We start from the raw sequence: 19,144 nt of genomic DNA, 5'->3' as shown, positions 1-19,144 counted from the left end.
GTCACTTCATCTTTTCAGTGACCCATGCAGTAGATTATAGGTGTGGACTGCCCCATGTAGTGTCATATTTGGTTGATCTGTTGATTTTCCTGAAATGTTTCTTTTTTCTTTTTTATTGTAAGGGATACCTGATAGATAAGGGTGGGGGAGGAGAGGAGGGTGTATTGGGAAATGAAGGTAAATTGCTGAACAGTTGTAAATCTACATTGGTAAAGGTAATTTCCTCACCAGGGCAATGAAATCACAGTATCTTAGAGGCTATCTATTTCATCAGATAGATCAAATGGAATGATATTTATAAAACATTTACCACAGTGCCTGGCACATAGAAGGTGTCATATAAATCTTTATTTCCTTCACTTCTATTTGATCTAAGTAATAGTCCTTGCATGAATCACTTCTCTTGTGGCTTCTGCTTGAGCAATTTCAGCGATCAGAAGCTGCCTGTTTTATGAGGTAAACTGTTTCATTATTGGACATCTGTCATTATTAGAAAGTTCTTTCTTATATTGAGCCAAAATCTGTTGCATTTGAGCTTCTACCTAGTTGTCTTAGATCTGTATTCCAGAGTATAACAGAAGAAATTCACTTCCCCTTTCGTATGATAACCCCTCAGTTATCTTCGGACTGATAATCATGTTCCCTTGAGTCTTAATTAGAATAAGCATCCCTATCTTCTTCAGCTGCTCCCTATGTAACGTAGTTTCCTTTGGCCTTTTGTTCAGTTCTCTTGAAATATTTTTGAATCGTGATATAAAACTCGTAGAAATATAAAGGTGGAGAAGTGAAAAAAATTGTAGAAGTAGAATCAACAGGTGACTCATGAGTTTATTGAAGGGAATGAGTCAAAGGCTGATACCAAAGTCAAGAATGTGAAATACTGGGTGAATCAAAATAGGGCCATTGAAAGAAAGAGTGAAATCAGAAGTAGATTTAGGGGAAAAGTTGGACTTGGACTGTTTATGTTGGCTTTGAAGTGCCAGTAGAATAAGTAAAAGAGATTCTGGAGGCATTTGAAGATTTTGGTCTAGAACTTGAAAGAGTGATCATAGCTAGAGAGAATGTGTTTAGGAAGGCACATGCGTAAACGTGATTCTTGAAGTTATGAGAATGGATGAGATTGTCAGGGTAGAGGAGTATATGGGGGAAAAAGAGGTCTAAAACAAGAACCTTAAGGCATACCTACTTAAGACATTGGGAAAAAGTTGAGGAACAACTAACATAGGAGTGATAAAAGACAGAGGAGGAGAATCAGGCAGAAAGTGGTGTGTTTGAAACAAAGGGAGGAGAGTGTTCTCAAAAGAAGTGTAAGGGCAGCAGTGCTGGATACTGCAGGGAGCTTAAGGAATGTGATGGCTGAATAAAGGTTCCTGGATTTGGTGGTCAGTGATCTTTGAAAGAGCAGTTTTTTTCTTTCCTTTTTTTAACCCCCTTTCTTTCTTTCTTTATTTAACTTTTAACATTCATTTTCACAAAATTTTAGGTTCCAAATTTTCTCCCCTTTTGTCCCCTCCCCCCACCCCAAAACACCGAGCGTTCTAATTGCCCCTGTCTGCCAATCTGCCCTGTCTTCCCTTTCTGCCCTTGTCTCCATCCTATACCCCTTTACCTGTATTTCTTATTTCCTCGTGGCAAGAACAGTACTCAACAGTTGTTCCTAAAACTTTGAGTTCCAACTTCTCTTCCTCCCTCCCTCCCCACCCCTTCCCTTTGGAAGGCAAGCAATTCAATATAGGCCAAATCTGTGTAGTTTTGCAAATGACTTCCATAATAGTCGTGTTGTGTAAGAACTAATTATATTTCCCTCCATCCTATCCTGTCCTCCATTACTTCTGTTCTCTCTTTTGATCCTGTCCCTCCCCATGAGTGTTGACCTCAAATTGCTCCCTCCTCCCCATGCCCTCCCTTCCATCATCCCCCGCACCCTGCTTATCCCCTTATCCCCCACTTTCCTGTATTGTAAGATAGGTTTTTATACCAAAATGAGTGTGCATTTTATTCTTTCCTTTAGTGGAATGTGATGAGAGTAAACTTCATGTTTTTCTCTCACCTCCCCTCTTTATCCCTCCACTAATAAGTCTTTTGCTTGCCTCTTTTATGAGAGATAATTTGCCCCATTCCATTTCTCCCTTTCTCCTCCCAATATATTTCTCTCTCACTGCTTGATTTCATTTTTTTAAGATATGATCCCATCCTCTTCAGTTCACTCTGTGCACTCTGTCTCTATGTGTGTGTGCGTGTGCGTGTGTATGTGTGTAATCCCACCCAGTACCCAGATACTGAATAGTTTCAAGAGTTACAAATATTGTCTTTCCATGTAGGAATGTAAACAGTTCACCTTTTATAAGTCCCTTATGACTTCTCTTTGCTGTTCATCTTCTCATGCTTCTCTTCATTCTTGTGTTTGAAAGTCAAATTTTCTTTTCAGCTCTGGTCTTTTCATCAAGAATGCTTGAAAGTCCTCTGTTTCATTGAAAGACCAATTTTTCCCCTGAAGTATTATACTCAGTTTTGCTGGGTAGGTGATTCTTGGTTTTAGTCCTAGTTCCTTTGACTTCTGGAATATCCTATTCCAGGCCCTTCAATCCCTTAATGTAGAAGCTGCTAGATCTTGTGTTATCCTGATTGTATTTCCACAATACTTGAATTGTTTCTTTCTAGCTGCTTGCAATATTTTCTCCTTGACCAGGGAACTCTGGAATTTGTCCACAATGTTCCTAGGAGTTTCTCTTTTTGGATCTCTTTCAGGCGGTGATCTGTGGATTTCTTGAATACTTATTTTGCCCTCTGGTTCTAGAATCTCAGGGCAGTTTTCCTTGATAATTTCATGAAAGATGATGTCTAGGCTCTTTTTTTGATCATGGCTTTCAGGTAGTCCCATAATTTTTAAATTGTGTCTCCTGGATCTATTTTCCAGTTCAGTTGTTTTTCCAGTGAGATATTTCACATTATCTTCCATTTTGTCATTCTTTTGGTTTTGTTTTGTGATTTCTTGGTTTCTCATAAAGTCATTAGCCTCCATCTGTTCCATTCTAATTTTGAAAGAACTATTTTCTTCAGTGAGCTTTTGAACCTCCTTTTCCATTTGGCTAATTCTGCTTTTGAAAGCATTCTTCTCCTCATTGGCTTTTTGAACCTCTTTTGCCAATTGAGTTAGCCTATTTTTCAAGGTGTTATTTTCTTCAGCATTTTTTTGGGTCTCCTTTAGCAGGGTGTTTACTTGTTTTTCATGCTTTGCTTGCATGTCACTCATTTATCTTCCCAGTTTTTCCTTCACCTCTCTAACTTGATTTTCAAAATCCTTTTTGAGCTCTTCCATGGCCTGAGCCCATTGAGTGGGCTGGGATACAGAAGCCTTGACTTCTGTGTGTTTCCCTGATGGTAAGCATTGTTCTTCCTCATCAGAAAGGAAGGGAGGAAATGCCTGTTCACCAAGAAAGTAACCTTCTATAGTCTTATTTTTTTTCCCTTTTCTAGGCATTTTCCCAGCCAGTGACTTGACTTCTGAGTGTCCTCTCCACCCCCACCTTGCCTCCAGATCCTCCCAGCCAGCACTTGGGGTCTGAGATTCAAATGCTGCTTCCCAGCCTCAGGGCTTTGGGCTGGGGCAGGGCTGCTATTCAGTGTGAGATTAAGTTCAGGTGCTCAGGTTGGGGCAGGGCCACCTCACAGGCTCAGTTCCCTCAGGGGGTTTATGCAGAGACCTTCAACAATGGATCTGGGCTCCTGCCTGCTTGGGGAGCCCCAGTCTGCTCCCACCTCCGTTGCTGCCTCCTGAGGGGGCCTGAGTTATGGGGGCACCCCACACCCCTCTCGACCCGCCAAAGAGACCCTCTCACCGACCCCCGTCACCTGTGGGTGGGGGACCCGCGTGGCCGCTGGAGATTCCGTCCCTGAAGCCTGCTCGGATCTGCTCCTTTCCATGCCGCCGAGGCAGGGTTGGGCTCTGTTCCAGGTCCAGGGCGCGAGGGACCTTTTGCGAGAGGTTTTCAGGCTCTCTGGAGCAGAAATCTCCTTCACTCCGTTGTTCTGTGGCTTCTGCTGCTCCAGAATTCGCCAGTGGTTCTTTTTTTACAGATATTTTATGGGCAGTGGGTTCGGAGGTAGCGTATGTGCATCTTTCTACTCCGCCATCTTGACTCCGCCCCCCTCTTTCCTTTTTTAAAGTATTTTATTTTTTCCAGTTAGACATAGACAATTTTTAATATTCATTTAAAAAAAATTTTGTGTTCCAGATTTTCCCCTTTCTTCCCTCCTCTCCTCTGTCCCTAAAACGCTAAGCAATTTGATATAGGTTATATATGTGCAATTATATAAGACATATTTCCATATTATTCATCTTGTGAAAGAAGAAACAGACCAAAAGGAAAAAACCCACAAAAAAGGTAAGCGACAATAGTATGCCTTGATCTGCATTCTGACTCCATTAGTTCTTTCTCCGAATATAGATAGCATTTTCCATCATGAGTTCTTTGGAATTGACTTGGATCATTGAACTATTACTTAGAATTAAGTCATTATCATAGTTAGTCATTGCACAATGTTTCAGTACTATGTACAGTTTTCGCCTTTTTCTACTTACTTCACTTTGCATCAATTCATATAAGTCTTTCCAGGTTTTTCTGAGATTATCCTGCTTATCATTTTTTATAACACAATAATATTCCATTATATTAGTTTACCACAACTTGTTCAGCCATGCCCCAATTAGGAGGAATGCCCTCAATTTCCAATTCTTTGCCACCACAAAAAGAGCTCCTGAAATATTTTTGTACATGTAGTTCCTTTTCTCTTTTTTAATGATCTCTTTGGGATACAAGCCTAGTATTGGTATTGCTGGATCAAAGGGTATATGCAGTTTGATTATCCTTTGGGCAAAGTTCCAAATTGCTCTCCAGAAATGCTGAATCAGTTCATAACTCCACCAACAGTGTATTACTGTCCCAATTTTCCCACATCGTCTCCAACATTTATCATGTTCTTTTTTTCTCATATTAGTCAATCTGATAAGTACGAGATGATACTTCAGAGTTGTTTTTAATTTGCATTTCTCTAATCAATAGTGATTTAGAGCATTTTTTAAAATTTTAAATTATTTCATGTATTTTCAGTTTTCTACAATATTTCATTTCCATGTATCTTAGATTTTTTTCCCCTCCCTTCCCACTCCCTCCCCGATACAGCGTGCAATCTTATATAGGTTCTACACATACATTCCTATTAAATCATTTTCACCTTAATCATGTTGCATAGAAGAATTAAAATGAATGGGAGAAATCGTAAAACAAAACATGACGCCAGAAAAAATGGTCTGTTTCATTCTGCGACCAAATTCCATAGTTCTTTCTCTGGATGTGGAAGGCGTTTTGCCTCCACAGTCCATTGGGAGTTTTTTAGGTTCTTGCATTGCTGTGAAGGACTAAGTCTACTAGAAAAATTCCTTGCACACTGTGGTTGTTGCTGTATACAAAGTTCTCCTGGTTCTACTCTTACTCAGGATCAGTTCATATAAGTCCTTCCAAGCCTCTCTGAAGTCTTCCTGTTCATCATTTCTTATAGCACAATAGTATTGCATTACATTCATATACTACAACTCATTCAGTCATTCCCCATTTGATGAGCATCCCCTTGATTTCCAGTTTTTGGCCACAACAAAGAGAGCTGCTATAAATATTTTTGTACATGTGTGACCCTTTCCCATTTTCATGATCTCTTTAGGATAGAGTTCCAGAAGCGATATTGCTGGGTCAAACGGTATACACATTTTTCTAGCCCTTTGGGCATAGTTCCAAATTGCTCTCCAGAATGGTTGGATCAGCTCACAGCTCCACCTGCAATGAATTAGTGTTCCAATTCCCCCATATCTTCTCCAACATTTATCATCTTCCTGTTTTGTCATGTTAGCCAATCTGATAGATGTGATGTGGTACCTCAGAGGTATTTTGATTTGCATCTCTCTGATCGATAGTGATTTAGAGCATTTTTTCATGTGATTATAGATAGCTTTAATTTCTTCCTCTGAAAACTGCCTGTTCATATCCTTTGACCATTTATCAATTGGGGAATGACTTGTATTCTTGTAAATTTGACTCAGTTTTCAACATATTTTAGAAATGACACCTTTATCATGGACACTAGTTGCAAAAATTCTTTCCCAGTTTTCTAATTCCTTCCTAATCTTGATTGCATTGGGTTTGTTTGTGCAAAATTTTTCAATTTAATGTAATCAAAATTATCCATTTTGTACTTCATAATGTTCTCTATCTCTTTTTTGGTCAAAAATTTCTCCATTTTCCATAAATCTTACAAATACTATTCTCTGCTCCCCTAATTTGTTTGTAGTATCAATCTTTATACCTAGATCATGTATTCATTTGAACTTTATTCTTGTGTACTGTGTTAGGCATTGGTCCATGCCCAGTTTCCACCACACATCTAGTTTTCCCAGCAATTTTTGTCAAATGGTGAATTCTTATCCCAGAAGCTGGGGTCCTTGGGTTTGTCAAACAGTAGATTGCTATATTCATTGACTACTGAATTTTGAGTACCTAACCTATTCCACTGGTCTACTCCTCTATTTCTTAGCCAGTACCAAGTGGTTTTGATGATTGCTGCTTTATAATAAAATCTGAGATCTGGTAGGGCTGGGCCACCTTCCCTGGCATTTCTTTTCTTTAGTTCCCTTGATATTCTGGACCTTTTGCTCTTCCAGATGAATTTTGATATTATTTTTTCTAGCTGTAGAAAATAATTATCTGGTAGTTTGATTGGTATGGCACTGAATAAGTAAATTAATTTAGGTAGAATTGTCATTTTTATTATATTAGCTTGGCCTACCCACAAGCAACTGATGTTTTTCCACTTACTTAGAACTGACTTCATTTGTGCGAAAAGTGTTTTGTAATTGTGTTCCTATAGTGCCTAGGTTTGTTTTGGCAGGTAGACTTCCAAAAATTTTATAGTGTCTACTGTAGCTTTAAATGGGATTTCTCTTTCTGTTCCGTGCTGTTGGACTTTGTTAGTAATATATTGAAATGCAGATGATTTATTTTGTAACCTGCAACTTTGTCAAAGTTGTTTATTATTTCAAGTAGTTTTTTACTTGATTCTCTGGGATTCTCTAAGTATATCATCATATCATTTGCAAAGAATGATAACTTAGTTTCTTCTTTGCCTATTCCAATTCCTTCAATTTCTTTTTTCTTCTCTTATTGCTGCAGCTAGCATTTCTAGTACCATATTGAAAAACAGCGGTGATAAGGGACATCCTTGTTTCACCCCTGATCTTATTGGAAATGCATCTAGCTTATCCCCATTGCATATAATGCTTGTTTATGGTTTTAGATACTGCTTATTATTTTATAGAAAGTTCCACTTATTCCTATGTTCTCCATGTTTTCAGTAGGAGTAGATGTTGTATTTTGTCAAAAGCTTTTTCTGCGTCTATTAAGGTAATCATGTAGTTTCTGTTAGTTTTGTTGTTGATATGATCAATAATAATGCTGATAGTTTTTCTAATATTGAACCAGCCCTGCATTCCTGGCATAAATCCTACCTGATCATAATGTATTGTTCTCATGAAAAGTTGTTGTATTGTAGAGCATTTTTTTCATATGATTATAGATAACTTTGATTTCTTTATCTGAATACTGCTTGTTCTTATTCTTTCACCATTTACCAGTTAGGGAATGACTTGTATTATACATTTAACTCTGTTCTCTGTATATTGTAGAAATGAGTCCTTTATCAGAGACACTTGCTGTAAAGATTGTTTCCCAGCTTTCTGCTTTTCTTCCAATCTTCACTGCATAGATTCTGTGCAAAACCTTTTAAATTTAAAGTAATTAAAATTGTCCATTTTACATCTTATAATGCTCTCTATTTCTTGGTTGTTCAAAATTCTTCCCTTCTCCATGGATCTGACAGGTAAACTTTTCCTGCTTTCCTAATTTGCTTTATGTGTAAATCATGTTACCTATATTGACGTTATTTTGATATATGGTAGAAGATATTGGTCTATACCTAGTTTCTGCCATACCAGTTTTCAGTTTTCCCAGCCGTTTTGATCAAATAGTGATTTCTTTTCTCAGAAGCCAGGGTCTTTGGGTTTATCAAACATTAGATTACTGTGGTCATTTACCACCATGTCTATTTACCACCACTCTATTTCTTAGTATCAGATAGTTTTGATGATTACCACTTTATAATATACTTTGAGATCTGGTTTGACTAAGCCATCTTCCTTTACATATTTTTTTCATTAATTCCCTTGATATCCTTGACCTTTTGTTTTTCCAGATGAATTTTGTTATTTTTTCTAGTTCTATAAAATAGTTTTTTTGGTAGTTTGATTGGTATGGCACTGAATTAGTAATTTAATTTAGGTAGAATTGTCGTTTTTATTATATTGACTTGAGCTGTCCATGAGCAATTGATGCTTTCCCAGTTGTTTAGATCTGACTTTATTTGTGTGAAAAGTGTATTGTAATTATGCTCATATAGTTTCTGGATTTGCCTTGGCAGGTAGACTCTCAAGTATTTTATATTATCTACAGTTATTTTAAATGGAATTTCTCTATCTCTTGCTGCTGAGCTTTGTTGGTAATAGATAGAAATGCTAATGATTTATGTGAGTTTATTATGTCCTGCAATTTTTCTAAAGTTGTTAATTATTTCATGTAACTTTTTAGTTGTTTCTCTAGGAATCTCTTATTATACTATCATATTACCTGTAGAGTGATAGTTTTGTTTCCTCATTGCCTATTCTAATATCTTCAATTTCTTTTTCTTCTCTTATTGTGATAGTTAACATTTCTAGTACAGTATTGGAAAGTAGTGGTGATAATGGGCATTGTTGCTTTTTCCTTCATTTTTTTAGGATACTAGCTTATCCTAGGGAATGAAGGAGAAAATTTGGAACCCAAGTAATACTAGCTTATTCCCATTACAGATAATGCTTGCTAATAGTTTTAGAGAGATACTAATATAGGAAAGTTGGTTTTCAAGCATTAAGGAGAAACTATGTGGTATAGAAATGCAGACATTTGACTTTAGACAACCTTTAAAAGAAGTTTGGAAGTGAAGAGAAAAGAGAGATATAGGACAGTTTAGAGTGGTCAAAGGAAAGCTATTTTAGGAATTGGAGATCTGAACATTTTTGCTCAGGCTGTTGAGGCAGTTAAGAGGGAGAGATTAAAGATCTATGAGTAAAGAGAATTAATTGTTGCAGCAAGGTCCTGGAGGAGGTGAAAAGTATTGAACTTAACAACAAGGATAAATGATTAATTATTGGTGATTACCATAGCTCTTTCTCTGTGACTAGAGGGAAAGGTAGTGATGAGAGAGTATATAATGATCTTGATTTTAGGAATGGAGAAGGGAAGGGGAGATGACCACAATCCCTTTAATGAAGTAGTAGACTAAGAAATCTTCTCTAAGTTTAGGTGATGGGAACATATTTGGGCGTGAGAGAGTAGGAGAAGGAGAAAGAGAGGTGGGGGTGGGGAGAGAGTGAGAGAGAGTAAGCATGCCTGCTTTGGCTCAGTTCTTATGGAAAATAAGAAGAAGGAATTTGTAACGTTAAAATAAGGTTGTTGAGTAGTCAGAGTTATGCTCCATGTGTTTGTAGTGAATGAGATGAGAATAAAGATGAAAGTTTTGGGAAGATGTGTTATAGACATCAAGTTGTTATATAAGGTAGTGAGACAGGAAAAGCTAGATTGGACAACCAGTACAGTGGGTGGTAAATTGGAGTGGCGTGTTGGCAAATTGGTAAAGGGATTTTTCAGTTGGCTAAGCTTTAACATTAGAGGAACTTGGTAGTTTACTTCACAGTTTTAAATGGTATGTGAAATGCTGTTTTGATGTGTGCTTGTAGGAAACCTTACCCCTCCCTATTGATGGTCTGTCCCAGTTAAGGTAACCTTTGGCTTCCTAGAACAGAAAGTAGAATGTGACACGATGCAGTCAGTGAATCTTGCCTCCTGGTGATTCACTGATTCCAAATCCTGTGTGTGTTCAACTACTTTCCTGATTTTACATATGAGAAAATCAAAGGTTATAGATGTTAAATGATTTATTGGAGGTAACACGGCTAGTAAGGACAGGGGCAGATCTCCAAACTAGAACTTCCAATTTTAAGGCTCTTTTAACTAGATTACATTAGTTCTCAAACAGTTGCTAGCTCCAGAAGATATAGAATTATTTTTCAGTAATTTCTATTTAAGTGATTTAACTTTTCTGTGAAATTTTAAATAAATTTTATAATTATAAGTTGAAGAAACTTGGAAATGCACTATAGATGCAAATTTCTCTACTATGTAATTTTACAAGGTGTTGTCAGAATTCAAAATGGTGATATAATTTTACTGCTTCTTCCTTGGTTACTTAGACATTTGTATTTATAATTTTCATTTTGGTCCCATGTTATCCTTCTGTTTGACAGCAGGTTGTTATTACGGTAAACAAGAGATTAGAAAAAGAAAGAAAAATACCAGAAAGAAATTTTCTTTTAACAAATGTACCTCTGTTTTTCAGTATGCTGGATAATTGGTGTTGGAAAAATTGTTTAAAAATTGAGCAGCTTAAAAGCAATTCATGAATCATGAGCTACTTATTAATTCACTATGAGAATAACTTCTTTTGATATTAATTTTAGTTTTTATTTCAAATTCAGAACTGCACAATATTTCCTTTATAATCCTATGAGTTTTCATATTTTTCCCATTTAAGAACTTATAAATAGAAATAATTAACTTTTACCTTGGAGTTCTGGCTGTTCTGATTGTTCAAGTAGCCTTATTTTTTACTTTCTCCTCGCCCAGCTTCTTCCCTTTTGTTTGTTTTCCCTTTTCTTTCACATCTTGATTTTTCTCCTGTATCTCTGACTTTTATCTTTTTTTTCTCATTATACTACAATTCTTTCCATGAAGTTTCATACCTTAAAAAATGTGTGAAGTGTAGTAGTTTTTAGCTCTTTTCCATATGGTTGCTTGGTTATAGATGAACCTTTCTGCCATATCTTATTTCCTGGGGTCATTTCTAAGAGTATGTGTCAATTGTCTAAAAATGTCCCAACACATTTTTGCAGTCATTCCTTCTCATTTCTAACTTCCACATTCAAAAAATTTTGATTGGATATCACCTCTCTATAAGGAAGACATTGTGCTAGATAAATAAGTTGTAGCACTTGATTTTGGTGAGTTTGCAGTCTAGGTAGAGAGACTTATTTTTTGATCAGTGTAAATAAAGAGGATTTTGTTACCCCTCTTAGAGTTTAGTTTCCCAGGATCTATGGCCATGGCAATCTCTACTTTCCAGGTGTTAGGTATAAATCCCAGAATAGCTCCAAGGATCCTAGGTAATAGTTCCTAGAATCATAGTGACAGGCAGTCCTACTGAGTCTGTGCTGTGAGATATGGGATGACCTAATGTGATACTTTCTATATTTGTACTGAATGACAATATTGCTAAAGTTAACCTGTGATCTTAATGTTGGCAAGATGCCTTCTTTGTCTGTTGCCCTGTAAAACTAGCTAGTGGATGCTGGTTGCTGAGTAGGGAACCCAAAGAGGGATATGACAGCTTAATACTGTGTGTGTCTTGATTCGCTCCATCAAGGATTGGGGGAAGTCTGTGTTTGCCTCAACCAGCCTCAGCTGAGATTTAGGGGATCCTTAGGAGTTGTAGCTCCTGCTATATTTCTCACTGGCCTCTGTGAAAAAGGATGATTAGGGAATGCTGTAAGAGATGGCACTCCCATTATCAGCATCTCCCTCTTGAGAAGACTGGATTAGAATAAAGTAAGATTATTAAGCCTTCCGAAGCTGTTTGCCTGTCCTTCCTGTCTCACCAGATCAAGAGTGAACCAGTTATAAACTGGAGTTCAAAAACTCCAGTGCCTTCTGTGAAACAGTCAGTCAATTAGCATTTATTAAGTGCTTCCTTTGTGCCAGGCATGAGGATGAGGGCTGGAGATATAGAAGGAGAGACAAAAAAAAGTCCCTGCTCTCAAGGAGTTCACTGTTTTATGTAGGGACAGCATGCAGACTACTATGTACAATGTGCAAAATAGATACCAGATAAATTGGGTGTTGTATCAGGAAAGAACTAAGATTAAGGAATCCTGGGAAAGGCTTCTTGAAGAAAGTGGGACTTTAGGTGAGACTTGAAGGAAGCCAGTAAAGTTAGGAGGCTTTAGGACAAGCAAGGAGTTTTTTTTCTGAGCACTACGGTCATTATTGAAAATATTTAGAGTAGAGAGATGGAGTCTCATGTGTGAGACACAGCAAGGAGGCCAATATCACTGGATTGAAGTGTGTGGAGGAAAGTTAGGTACAATAATGATGATGATGATGGTATTTTAATAATAATAGCTAACATTTATGTAGTGCTTACTATGTGCAAGACACTGTGCTAAGCACTTTACTGATATTGTCTCATTTGATCCTCACAACAACTGGGAGGTAAGTGCTGTTTTATCCCCATTGTACAGCTGAGAACATGAAAGCAAGCAGTGGTTAAGTGCTTTGCCTAGGGTTACACAACTAGTGTCTGAGGCTGACTTTGAACTCAGTTCTTTCTGATTCTAGGCCTGGTCTTCTATTCACTATGCCACCTAGCTGCCCAGAAGACTGGAAAGGTGGGGGAGGGGAATGTCAAATTCTGAAGGACTTTGAATACCGGACAGAATTTTGTATTTTATCCTGAGGCTAATAGAGAGCTAGTGTAGTTTATCAAATAGGGGAATGATATGGTCAGACCTGCATTTAGGAAGATCAGTTAGACTGGAAGATGAATTGGCATAGGGAAAGACCTGAGGTAGGAAGACCAGTCAGCACAGTGTTGTAGTAGTTCATGCATAAGGGCTTATCAAGGGCTTGCACCAGGAGATAGCAGTGGCAGAGTAGAGGAGAGATTGTTAGAAAGGTAGAAACTACAAGACTTGACAACTAATTGGTTATGGGGAATGAGAGAATGCGGAGTCAAACATGATAAATAGTATGGAGCATAGGTGACTGGGAAGGAAGATGGTGGTACGCTGAACACTGATAGGGAAGTGAGGAAGAGGGGAAAGGAAGGTTTGGGAAGAAAGACAATGAGTTCATTTTTGGGTATGTTGACATTAAGATGCCTATGATAACATCCACCTTGAGATGTCTGACAGGCAAAGCAGGTCCCAAGAGAGATTAGGATTGAACAAGGAGATCTGAGAGTCATCTGCATAGAGATGCTAATTGAAACCATGGGAGCTGATGAGATCACCAAATGAAGATATTTACAGGGAGAAGAGGAGCCAGGACAGAGCCCTGGGGGACATTCATTGTTAGTGAATGTGACCTGGATGAAGATCCAGTGGAGGACACAGAGAAGGAGTGTTAGAAAGGTAGGAGGAGAACTAGGAATGACCAATGTTAAAAAAAAAACAAAAACCAACACCCTAGAGATGATGATGATAAAAATAATAGTTAGCATTTATCTAGCACTTTAAGGTTTGCAAACTACTTTTTAAAATTCTCTTTTTTTTTTTAACCTCGCAATAACCCTGAATAGGTACTTTTCTTGCCCCCATTTTACAGATGGGGAAACTGAGGCAGATGTATATTAAGTGACTTGTCCAGGTCACACAGTAGTAAGGATCTTAGGTTAGAATTGAACTCTGGTCTTCCTGAGTCCAGAAATAACAATCTCTCCACTACACCACCTAGCTACCTCCTAAAATAATAGCATTTATGTATACCTTCAAGGTTTTCAAAATGCTTTACATGTCTTAACTCATTTGATCTTTATAGAAACCCCATGAGGTTACAATATGAAAGAAGGCTAGAAAGTTAGCTGAGAGCCAAATTGAGAAGAAATTTAAGTACCAAGCTAAGAAAAAAAAATATTTCTTGGAGGGGAGCTATTGAAGATGTTTGAGTAGAATAACATGGTCAGCTCTGTTTTAGTCTGTAGAATAGATTGCAAAGACTAGAGGCAATAATTAACGGCTAATGGCATTTGGACAATGGTAAGCAGTCCACTTTGACTGTTGTGTAGTAGTAGTAATAATAATAACTGACATTTATACTGCTTTGTTTGCAAAGCTCTTTATTGCATCATATGATTTAATTCTCCTAAGAATAGGGAGGAGGCATCTCCTTTTAGAGATGAGAAAACTGAACCACAGATATGTTAAGTGATTTACTCAGAATCACAGCTAGTGTCTGAGGCAGGATTTGAACTTAGGTCTTCTTTACTACAAACCCATTGCTCAATCCATGGTACCTCACATATATTTGAGGATATTGAGACACGCTTTCTTCCAGGTGTATACTTTTGATAGTTTATGTTTAATTTAATAAAATTAAATTACTTTGTACTTCTTCAGTTAGGAATACATACTTATTTGTACACCAGTGGGCTTTTACATTAATCAGTGCTCCTTCCAAATATTTGGTAATATCTAGTGAACTGTGATTTCATCGAAATGATAGGGACATAATTTTTTCCCCCTTGCTGAAGGGCAGGGACTTTACCTCTGGGTTGAAGTCTGACGATGGAAATTCATCGTATTCAATATCATTTTACTGCTAAAGGAAGTACTCTGAGTTCTTTTGTAATATTTATGATGTTCTTCCCCTTTTTGCCTCCCCCTTACCAATCACCAACATATCATTTTGAGAAATCAGATTTTATGAAAAGCACAGTACATTTCAGAAGAATTGTATAGCAGTACTTCCCCCCTCCCTCCTCAGTTTCCAGTGGTTTGGAATCAGGAGTTTATTCCCTTTTGTACAAAATATACAATTCCTTAGTTTGTTAGTATTTGCAAATATAGTTAAAATATAGACTACACATAAATGCTAGCCCAGTGTCTCACAAAGTGTAGAGACTCAGTGTTTGATGGTGATAGTCTAATAATTTATATTGTAGAAATAATTTTTTAAAATACAGTCTCAAGTCTGCTGGATGACAGGTTTCTGTTTTGTGATGTTTTGCTATAATCTGTTATAGAAAATATAGTGTAAGTTATTTGCTTCATTAAAACACGGTAACATTGAGTTCTGGCTATTACTGCCAGTAAGTTGTTCAAACTTTGTTTTCAAAGAGGATCCATAGCATCATGGTTGATGTCTTGACTTGCATGTGAATTGAATTGAAGTGAGGCAGAGTTGCACAAAATCGTCAGCCTCATTCTCTGTCTTTGTGAATTATCAAAGTCCAATGGCAGGACAAAAGTTAAGGTGGCTGGTGATGACCCAGGACGCAGTGGATGACCTTAGTGTCCTTGATGCCTGACTAAGCTCTAAGCCAGGCCTGTACTACTACTACAAGCCCTCAGACCGCTTGCAGGGGACCATAACATTTCCAGCAGCTGTCACATGACCCACAGCAACCAACCAGTGAGACAGATAGATGATGATGATGACAACTCTAAGTGCTCCACAGCCCTCATGGCCATCAGAACAAATTGTTCTCATCTGCCCAGGGAAGTGTTCACATGCTTGAAATAGACATCCCCCTAATTCACCAAAAGGTTTGAAGCCTGTTGATTACCTGCCAGTTAGTTTAGCCTGTCGGTCAAGCTGGTTTTAACTGGAGTGTGGTTGCTGTGCATGCTAAGGTTTCTTGGAACTACAAGTGGGATTTGGGTAAAGTTGGACTTCAAGCCCTCTTATTAGAGATGCTAGTCCTCCTGAACACCCCATATATCCCAATAAGTAGAACATGATAGGTTACCCTAGAAGTCATAGTCTTTGAGCTGGAAGACCATTTGACCTGAAGATCATTTAATTTAGATCTCTCATTCTTTTTTCTCCATAATTTTTATTAATCTTTTTTTTTGTATTTCCAAAATTTCTTCCAGTATCCTTCCTCCTCTCATCTACCAGAAACATATCCCATATAACAAATAATTTTTTTAAGGGGGGAAAGATCAGCAAAGTCCACAAAAACATAAGTCTGAAAAGTTATACACTGGATCTCTGACCTTAGCAAAAGAGTGGGACTATCTTTTCATGTTTCTTCTTTGTGGCCTTGCTTGTTCTAATTTTGCAACATTCACTTTTGACTGTTGTGTAGTGTGCGTTTCCCTTTGCATTGTTGTAGTCATTGTTTATTTTGTTTTTGTGGCTCTACATGTCACCCTGCATCAGTTTATGTCTTTGTTTCTCCATAGTCATCATATTTGTCATTAATATTAATAGTAAGCACAGTAATATTCTAGTATTCAAGTATCACAAATTGCTTAAGCATTTTCCCCAATCAATGGGCGTCTAGTCTTTGCTTCTGTAAAAAGTGCTGCTATAAGTATTTCAGTGCATATGAGAGTTTTCTTATCAGTGTCCTCCGTAGGGAATATGTCTAGTAGTGGAATTTCTAGCTCAGAGGGTATACACATTTAGTCACTTTATTTGTATAATCCCAAATTGTTTTCCAAAATGATCACACTGATTCACAACTCCAGGATAGGAAGTTTTCAGATGAAGAAACTAAAACTACCCATAATCATATGAAAAAAATGCTTTAAATCACTGTTGATTAGAGAAATGCAAATTAAAACCACTCTGAGATACCACCTCACATCCTATCAGATTGGCTAATATGACAGAAAAGTAAAATTATGGGTATTGGAGAATATGTGGGGAAATTGAAACATTAATATATTGTTGGTGGAGTTTTGAATTGATCTAACCATTCTGGAGAGCAATTTGGAACTATGCTCAAAGAGCTATAAAATTGTGCATTCCCTTTGATCCAGTTATACCACTGCTAGGTCCGTATCCCAAAGAGATCATAAAAAGGGAAAAGACCCACAGTGCAAAAATATCTGTGGCAGTTCTTTTTGTGTTGGCAAAGAATTGGAAATTGAGGCATGAATAAACAAGTTGTAGTATGTGAATGTGATGGAATACTATTGTACATGATGAGGATTTCAGAAAAACTTGGAAAGATGTACGTGAGCTGATATTGAGTGAAGTGAGCAGAACCAGGAGAACTTTGTACACAGTAATAGCAACATTGTGCAATAATGGTTAGCTTTGATAGATTTGACTCTTCTCACAAAAACAGTGATCTAAGACAGTTCCAAAAGAGTCATGATGGAAAATACTATCCACATCCAGAGAAAGAGCTATGGAGTCTGAATGCAGGGGGAAGAACCCTATTTTCCCCTTTTGTTGTTGTTTTTTTCTTTCTCTTGGTTTTTACCTTTTGTTCTGATTCTTCTTTCTCAACAAGACTCCACTAGGAATGCACTAATGTGCCTTTCTTCCCATAGTGCCTCTAACATTGACTATTCCTGTCTTTTTTTAATCTTTCCTAATTTGTTGCTCATGAAGTAAAACCTTAGTATTATTCATTTTTATTAAATATTCTTTCATATTGCTTGATAATAGTTTTCTCAATAATTTTCAGTTCTTCTTTTGTGAATTCTTTGTTTATATCCTTTGACCATTTATCTTTTGGGGATGGCTTTTGGCCAGACCCCTCATTCAGCAGGTGAGGAAACTCAGGTTCATAGATATGCCGAAGGTCCCATAGCCAGGTTCTTCTGACTTCTTGAGCAGCTTTATTTCCAATGTACCACATTACCTGTTATTCAGTAATGGAGACAGGACATTGTACTTCTGGTGATCGTGCTGTTTTCCTTGGCATCTGCGAGACCACTACCATTTTGCTTTGGCTCTCATATCTTGTGGAGAACCTGCATGATTGACAGAAGTAATGTTACCTGGCTATCACTCTTCCACAGTCCAGTCTAGTCCATAGTGGATCTTCATTATCAGTGCTCCTGAATTTATTAGTAAAGTAGAAAACTCATTGACTGGACATTTTTCTTAGGGTTTTGGTTAACTTGAAGCTAGTTAGAAGCATAGTTACTTCTCCCTCATGCCTGCTTAGTGCTTGTGTAGGACTTAGAAACAGATTTTTTTCTTGGTGAGGGTGCAGAATGGAGAGGGGCAGGGAATTCTTTAATCTAATCTATAAACATTTATTAAGTCCCTACTATGTGTTAGGCATTGTGCTAGCAGTGAAAAAAGAGGCAAAAGATAATCCTTGTCCTCAAGGACCTTCCAGTCTAGTGGTAGAGACAATATGCAACAGATATATACTAGGCAAGCTACTTACAGGATAAATAGGAGATAATAGAGGAAAGATGCTAGAATTAAGAGGGATTTGGGAAGACTTCCTGTAGAAGGTGGGATTTTAGTTGGACTTAAGGGAAGCCAAGAGGTCAGTAATCAGAGTGGAGAAGGGAAAGCATTCCAGGCATGGGGGGCAGTCAGAGAAGATGCCCAAAGCTGAGAAATGGAGTGCCTTGTTTGTGAACTACCAGGAGGATAGTTTTCAATGGATAGAAGAGTATGTTTTGAACTGTAAGGTGTAAAGTAAGGATTGGAAAGGTAGGAGGAAGTAGGTTATGAAGGACTTTGAATGCCAAACAGTATTTTTTGTTTGCTTCTGGAGGCAACAGGAAGCCATGGATTTTATTGAGTAGGGGGGGTAATGTAATTGGACCTGCACTTGAGAAAAATCTCTTTAGTGGTGGCTGAGTGGAGAATAGAATGCATTGGGGAGAGACTTGAGACAGGCAGACTCACACTTCTTCCCCTGTCCCCAATAGGTTGTTGCAATAATCAAAGTAAGAGGAAATGAGGGCTTGCACCAGTGTGGCGGCAAAGATGTTGTAAGGGTGAAATCGGCAGTTTTTGTCAGTAGCTTGGATATGGGACATAAGAGATTTGGAGGAGTCCAGGATGACTCCGGGGTTGTAATTCTGAGGGATTGGAAGAATGATATTGCCCTGTATAGGGCAGTTATAGGGAGGTTGGGATGTTGTTGTTCAGTTGTTTTTCAATTGTGTCTGATTATTTGTGACCCTTTTTGGGGTTCTTTTGGCAAAGATACTGGAGTGGTTTACCATTTCCTTCTCCAGATCATTTTACAGATGAGGAAACTGAGGCCAGTGGGGTTAAGTGACTTCAGCTTCTAAGTGTCTGAAGTGGGATAAGAACTCATGAAGATGAGTCTTCCTGATTCCAAGTCTAGTGCTGTATCCATTCTGCCATGGGTTGGGTTTGGGGAGGACTTAGCGCAAAAAGTAATGAATTGGTTTTTGAACATAGCATATTTCAGATGTTTACTGGATATCCAGTTTAAA

General features: G+C 37.8%; 1 protein-coding gene across 11 annotated transcripts in view; it reads left to right on the top strand.

The window, feature by feature from the left end:
• Positions 1-19,144, top strand: part of SEC22A (SEC22 homolog A, vesicle trafficking protein) — a 143,709-nt gene that overhangs the window by 26,954 nt on the left and 97,611 nt on the right. The gene's annotated exons all lie outside the window — the stretch shown is intronic.

The sequence above is a fragment of the Notamacropus eugenii genome, chromosome 5 (assembly GCF_028372415.1).
Source record: "Notamacropus eugenii isolate mMacEug1 chromosome 5, mMacEug1.pri_v2, whole genome shotgun sequence".
NCBI classification, from domain to species: Eukaryota; Metazoa; Chordata; class Mammalia; order Diprotodontia; family Macropodidae; genus Notamacropus; species Notamacropus eugenii.
This window is presented reverse-complemented; position numbering and strand designations above follow the sequence as displayed.